Genomic DNA, 6,245 nt, shown 5'->3' with positions numbered 1-6,245 from the left:
CACGGGACTGTTCGTATGTATCTCACACTTCCCAGACGTCACTTAGTCACTTAAAATATTCCCGGTCCAGAACACTCTACAGACAGCACCCAGAGCTGGAAACACCATCCGCGAGAAGGACCAAATGGCAACAAAGGAATCATTTTGCTTCCATTTCAATACCGAAGGCTGCCGACCACTAGGTAGGAAATATTACAAAATGCAAATGGTGGTCGAGGTAGGTGTGTCGGGGGCATTTCGTCCCCTGCGACTCCGCCGGCCGCCCAGCGCTGACCTGCAATCTCACGCTCAGTTCTGTCTGTTCGCCGGGCTGGGGTCCTCGCCCTCCTGAGCGGCCCCTGAGTGACGGGGGCCGGGTCAGCTCCGAGGACCACATCCTTCGTGGGTGGCCCGCGTCTGGCCACCATAAGGTCACCCAGCCACACACCGGCGCCCTGTCCTGTCCTGCCCTTTGCATTCAGAGCTGCACACTCTTCCTGACTGCTCTCGGGTGCAGAGACATTGTCTCTGGCCAACAGGTGTCTCTGTCGACAGGAATGAAGAGCGTCCTGAGCCCCGACCAGACGGGCGCGCGCTGCAGGCGGCGGCTTTCCACAGGACAGTGTCTCCAGGCTCCACCGTCCAACTTCTCTGGGGGTGTCGTGGGCTGAGTCGTGTCCCCCCAGAATGCGTATGTGACGCCCTAACCCCCAGCCCTCCGGGCGTAACCGGATGTGGAGGCGATTAAGGGAATGTGAGGTCCGGAGGATGAGTCCTGATCCCGTGGGACCGGTGTCCCTCGAAGACAGAAGGACACAGGCACACGGAGGGACAGCCATGAGAGGACATGGGGAGAGGATGGCCTCCACATGCCAGGGAGTGGCCACAGGAGGGACCCGCCTGCTGGCACCATGATCTCGGCCACCCAGCCCCTGCAACGGAGAAAATGGATTTTGTTTGTTTAAATGGCTTGGTCTGCGGTACTTGGCTAAGTCAGCCCAGACACACTAATGCAGGATAGGGCTAGGGATACGGTAGGATTAGGGACAGGGTTGGGGTTTGGGCTAGGGTTAGGGATAGAGATAGGGTAGAGATAGGATAGAAATAGGATAGAGATAAGGTTAAGGTCAGGGTTAGGGTTAGGAAGCTCTGGGAGCTTCACCCGGTAACCCGATGCCCAGCACAGGAGACTCGGATGCTGCAGCCCCGTCCCTGAGTCCAGCCACAAATGCACAGCGCTGTCTGTCTGTCCGTCCGTCTGTCGCTTGATTCTCCCCACGTGTCCCCAGCACCGCACTCTACGCAAGGCCTAGGTCCCGCTGTGCTGTCTGGCAGGTTCCCCAGCTTGCTCTCACGGTCCTTCACGGTCAGGGTCGTCCCAATTTTGTCAAACACTATCTTCCAGCTGCAGCCCTACTATCCGCATGCTGAGCTCCCGATAAAACGTGGTTGGTACTTTAAACTAACGGTGCGTGAAATGAATCCGTATGGCCCTCAAGTGACTCGGGGAAGGTTGTCTTCTTTCTGACGCTGAGTCCTCCTGTCCGAGAGCAGGGACATCCTCGTTCAACTGTCACCCACTCATTCCTTCCCACTCCTTCGCCAGCCAGCCTAGGTTTGCCCCCGGCAGAGCCAGGGCCCTCACGCCCCCCACGAGGCCATCCCTGGGACAGAGAGTTCCCGCTCCAGACACACCCACCCCACCACGCAGCCCGAAGCCAAGGCCCGGGGACCTATGAATGCAGCGAGGACCCCACACACCAGGCAGCTTCCCCCGCGTGATGGGAAGACACCGGATGCCCAATAATTTCACTAGAGAACATGTGCACTGTTGAGTTTCCTTTTGCTGCTGTAACAACCGGTACACATCTGATGGCTTGAAACCACGCAAGTTGATCATCTCACGGTCTGGGGGTCAGAAGTCCAACACAGCCTCCCTGGCTTCAAATCATGCCGCCCATGGGGCTGTTTCCCTCTGGAGGCACCTGCTTTCCTGGGCTTGTCATCTCTCCTCCGGCTGCAAAGGCAGCAGCCTTCCTCCCTCTGACATTCCGTGGCCACACGGCCCTGTGACTCACCTCTGTCCCCCTCCCCGACTTCGAAGGATCCCTTGATCACACCGGGCCAGACAGAGAATCAGGGAGGACGCCCCTCCCTGCTGACAGAAGCCTCGTGAGCAGCCGCGGGGGCCGGTGTCCACACGAGGCCGCAGGTGTGGATGTGGATTGTGCACTACCGATCGAGGGGGCTCAGGTCACTGGGGCCGTGGACAGGACACAAGCCCCTTCAAAGTCTGTACCTCTTACTGAGGGTTCTTCTGCCCGGGGCCCAGCAAACCTGTCCGAGATGGGTGGCTGAGTCCTGGGGCTGCTTCCAAGAAATGCTTGGTGATGGCACCAAAGCCACCACAGTCATTTGCCCAAGCAGTCGGAATGTGGGGTCTTACATGCGGCTTCGTGGGCTGATAGGCCGGACTGAACTCCTTTAGAAGCTCACAGGGTCACTCCCGAAGAGGGGAAGCTGGGTGCCGTGTATGCCAGCAGCTGTGCGGGAGGGCTCACTGCCCAGATCCCCCAAAATGGGCCACTGTGCAGCGGCTGTGCAAATCAGCCTTCCCTTGGGTCGTGACCTCTCTGCCTCGATGGGGCCCGGGACGCGGGGCCTGCGGTGGTCCGTCGGGGAGCACGGAGCCGAGGGAGGTGGGGACCTTGTCTTTGGGGCTGGTGGCGAGAATCTTGAGAATCACAAGGAAGAAGACAGAGGCTTTGGTGCTCAGGGACAACCTCCCAGAAGGGCTGGACTGGGAGCGGGATCCAGGGCTTGACCGGTTTATACACACAGAAAGACAGGTCACGCTGTGTCACCGTGAAGTCTGCGGTCCGTGCTTCTAGGGGAGCCGAAGTGAAGCATATATTTAAGAGAAAGTTGTATCTGACCTATGGTCTGATACCCGCTTTTTCTTGAAGCCCAGGCAGGTATACCGTGCGAGGACCCTCCAGGCAGTGCCCTCCCCTCTGGCCAGCAGTTAGTCCCGGGACGGGTTTGGTGTGGCCCTTCTGCACGGAAGACCAACGGCCCCGGCGCGCAGGCTGCCGACTGAGCACGGGGACCCTTGCATCAAGCCCTCACACTGCCCGGAGGCCTCTTGCCGGCAGGAACGAGGGACCGCTGGGGGCGGGGGCGGGCAGGGGCCCCTCCTCCTTCTCCTCCTCCCCTTCCCAGAGAGCACAACACTGGGAAGCCTGCTGGTTTCCTTAAGGCCTCGCAGACACAGATTTGTCCTCAGCTCCCCTCGGCCAAAATCCCCGTAGGGACCTGTCTGAGACAGGAGCACTCGGAAAGGTGCGCAAGTCCTCTCCGCACGTCCAAAATGAAGCCGCTTTCCGACAGAAATGACTTGGAAGGGAGCAGCCGGCTGAACTGGCCTTTCTCCCTGGTGTGCACCGTCCACGTTAGGAAATAATGAACATGTTTCATTCGCCACGTCCCGTCCTCGCGATGCCTCTGTGCTTTCGCGGCGGTGTTAAATCTGCTCTGAAATCGTTATTTCCTTCTTTGGTCCTCGGAAGACTCGGAAGCAGCTTATTAGAAAACCAGACAAAAACATCATTGTGATAAAAGCTGTAGGCACTTTGGAAGCCTCGGCAGAACGCCTCGGAGGACGATCGCGTTTCTGAAAGTGTAAACGGCTCTACCAGCGCACTTCCTTCCCAGTGCACATTCCGGGGAGCTGCTGTGGCCGTTCCACAGAGAGTGGAGGGGACAGAGCTGGAGGCACTAAAATGTGGGCCCCCCCCGAGGATCCCTCAGTCCGCACGGCCGCGGGGAGCACGGCTTTGCCCCTGTGCACGCAGTGGGGCACAGCTCTCAGACCGGCCGGTGCCCAGGGACCGGCGCTGGCTGCCCAGGGCTGCCCCGTGCGTTCCTCGCAGCGGCACGGAGGCCGCCTTCAGCCCTGGTGCGGGGAACACGAGCAGCCCCAGCTCCTCGCTGCTGTTGGAGACCGGCCCCTTGCAGATCTGAGGGTGACAATTAGTACGTCGTCAAGTGGCTGTTTATGCCCAAAGCACAGGACCGTCAAACACGTTCTCCGGGAATGGGGGGCGTAGCTGCTGGCCGAGGGCCCCACAAGAGCGGACGCCGTGGCTGACGGATCTGGTGTGTGAACCGGTGGTCCCGCGCGGAGGCTGAAGGAGCAACAGGACCCCCAGCCGAGCGATCTCTGTGTTAACCATCACGGGTTCGCCCTTTCTGATCCTGTCACATCTGTACGTGGGTTTTTTAAAACAAGATAAACGGACTTATAAAAAATGTTTAGAAAAGCCCCACTTAATCTCTGGTATTGCAACAGCAAATTGAAAGCTCCTTTCTGTAGTGATCATGGAGCTGCTTTCAGGGAAGGACGAACTCCGGGTTCCCCAAGTGCACCCCTTGGTCCGTCCCATCTGTACCCCTACCCTCCAGCCGCCGTGACTTCTGCGTCCCGCCCACCAAACTCCTATGCCGAAGGGCTGCCCGCCGTGGGAGAGCGTTTGGAGATGGCGCCTCCAGGAGGGGCTCAGGGTTGGGCGAGGTGATGAGGGTGGACCCCCACGATACCACTCTCATCCCTGCAAGAAGAGACGCCGAGGGCTTGTTTGCGCTCCCCGTGCACACTCGGGGCTCAGGCAAGCACACAGTGGGAGGCCGGCCACCTGCACGCGCGGCCACCGCAGCTGGAACCTTGATCTTGGACTTCCAGCTTCAGAACGGCGAGAAGGTCACTGCCTGTCATACAAGCTCCGAGTCTGAGCCGTTTTCCCAGCCTGAGCTCATACACCCAGGGTTAACTTACTCAAAATTGAAATTCTGGTGTAACTGGTAGACTTTTTTGAAGGATACGTTCATGTGCCTTCTTCTCATGCATCTCCAGGCAAACAGACCGCTCCCGGGTCACCAAGGGTGTCCATCTGCCAGGACTGGAGGGTAAGCCCGTCAGGAGAGACACTGGATTGGTCCGCTCAGCTTCGAACAGCCGCTTTGAAAAGACAATGAGAAAGGAGGATTTCCCACATTCCTCTAATGCCTTTTTGAGTGTTAGAAACAAAACCACTGGGGGGGATGTGTGTGTGCGCACACGTGCGTGTGTGGGCTCGTATGGAGAAAGAGAAAGATTTTAAGGAATTGGTTCATGTGATGATGGAAGCCTGCACATTCAAAATCTGTAGAGGCAGCCAGCAGGCAGGAAAGAGTGCATGTTGCAGTTGGAGCTTACGGCCACCTGCTGGCGGGAGTCCTCGTTCCTTGGGGGACGGCAGTCTTTTACGAAGGCCGTCCACTGATTAGACGAGTCCCACCTGCATCCTGGAGGTTAGTCTGCTTTGCTCAAAGTCCACTGACAGACGTATCAACCACATTTTAAAGATAGCTTCACACCTAGAGTATTGTTTGACTAAGTATCTGGGTACCATGGCCCAGATGACTCATAAAATTCCCTATTACGGAGGTTAACTCTCCTGCATTCAGGACCTGACTTCCCATCGGGAGGACAAGGGGGTTTCCTGGCTTCATTTCCAGGTGGACACATCCCTTCTTCCCAGGTACAGAGCAAACCTTTCAATGTGTGCATTCGGTCCGTCTTTCATCTCAGCAAGACGCCCCTGAACTAAGTTCTAAACAGTCTAGTCTATTGTTTTGTTTTTCTAGTGGCTCCATTTTTTGCACGTTGAACTTCTTTGTGACTTTCAGGATCTCTGATGGATCTTCTCTTTCCCCTCGGCACCTCCTGCCTCCGTCACGCTCCTCCTCGTGCTTCGGGCTCTTGCTTCCGTCCGCTGCTCATGTTCACGACCCAGTTGTCATTTCTGAACCGACTCTGTCTTCTCCTTCTCTTTCCCGAGATCGAGGAGCCCCCACGGCACGCCTTCACAGCTCTGATTCTCTTCTGAGTTTCTGAGTTGGAGTTTTGATCCACGACAATCTTCTTTTCTTGTTGAATGATACATAACTTACATTAGATTGTCGTGGTTCTCATCTGCCTTTGTTAAACGTCTACACATGAGAAACATCTGAATAGAAAACTGAGCTTAAATCCAAGTAAGCGGCTCAAAAAAGTTACACATCACTAATGATTGTAACAAATACATTATGAAAGCAACTATCTTTTCTTTTTAAAGATCTTATTTATTTATTTGACAGACAGAGATCACAAGTAGGCAGAGAGGCAAGCAGAGAGGGGGAAGCAGGCTCCCCACTGAGCAGGGAGCTGGATGTGGGGCTCGATCTCA

General features: G+C 56.6%; 1 protein-coding gene across 2 annotated transcripts in view; it reads right to left on the bottom strand.

Annotated features, from left to right (window-relative positions):
• Positions 1-6,245, bottom strand: part of PAXIP1 (PAX interacting protein 1) — a 123,242-nt gene that overhangs the window by 89,925 nt on the left and 27,072 nt on the right. The window lies entirely within an intron of this gene.

Source organism: Mustela erminea, chromosome 11 (assembly GCF_009829155.1).
Source record: "Mustela erminea isolate mMusErm1 chromosome 11, mMusErm1.Pri, whole genome shotgun sequence".
Lineage (NCBI taxonomy): Eukaryota > Metazoa > Chordata > Mammalia > Carnivora > Mustelidae > Mustela > Mustela erminea.
Note: the sequence above shows the minus strand (reverse complement) of the source record. Positions and strands in the feature narration are given on the sequence as shown.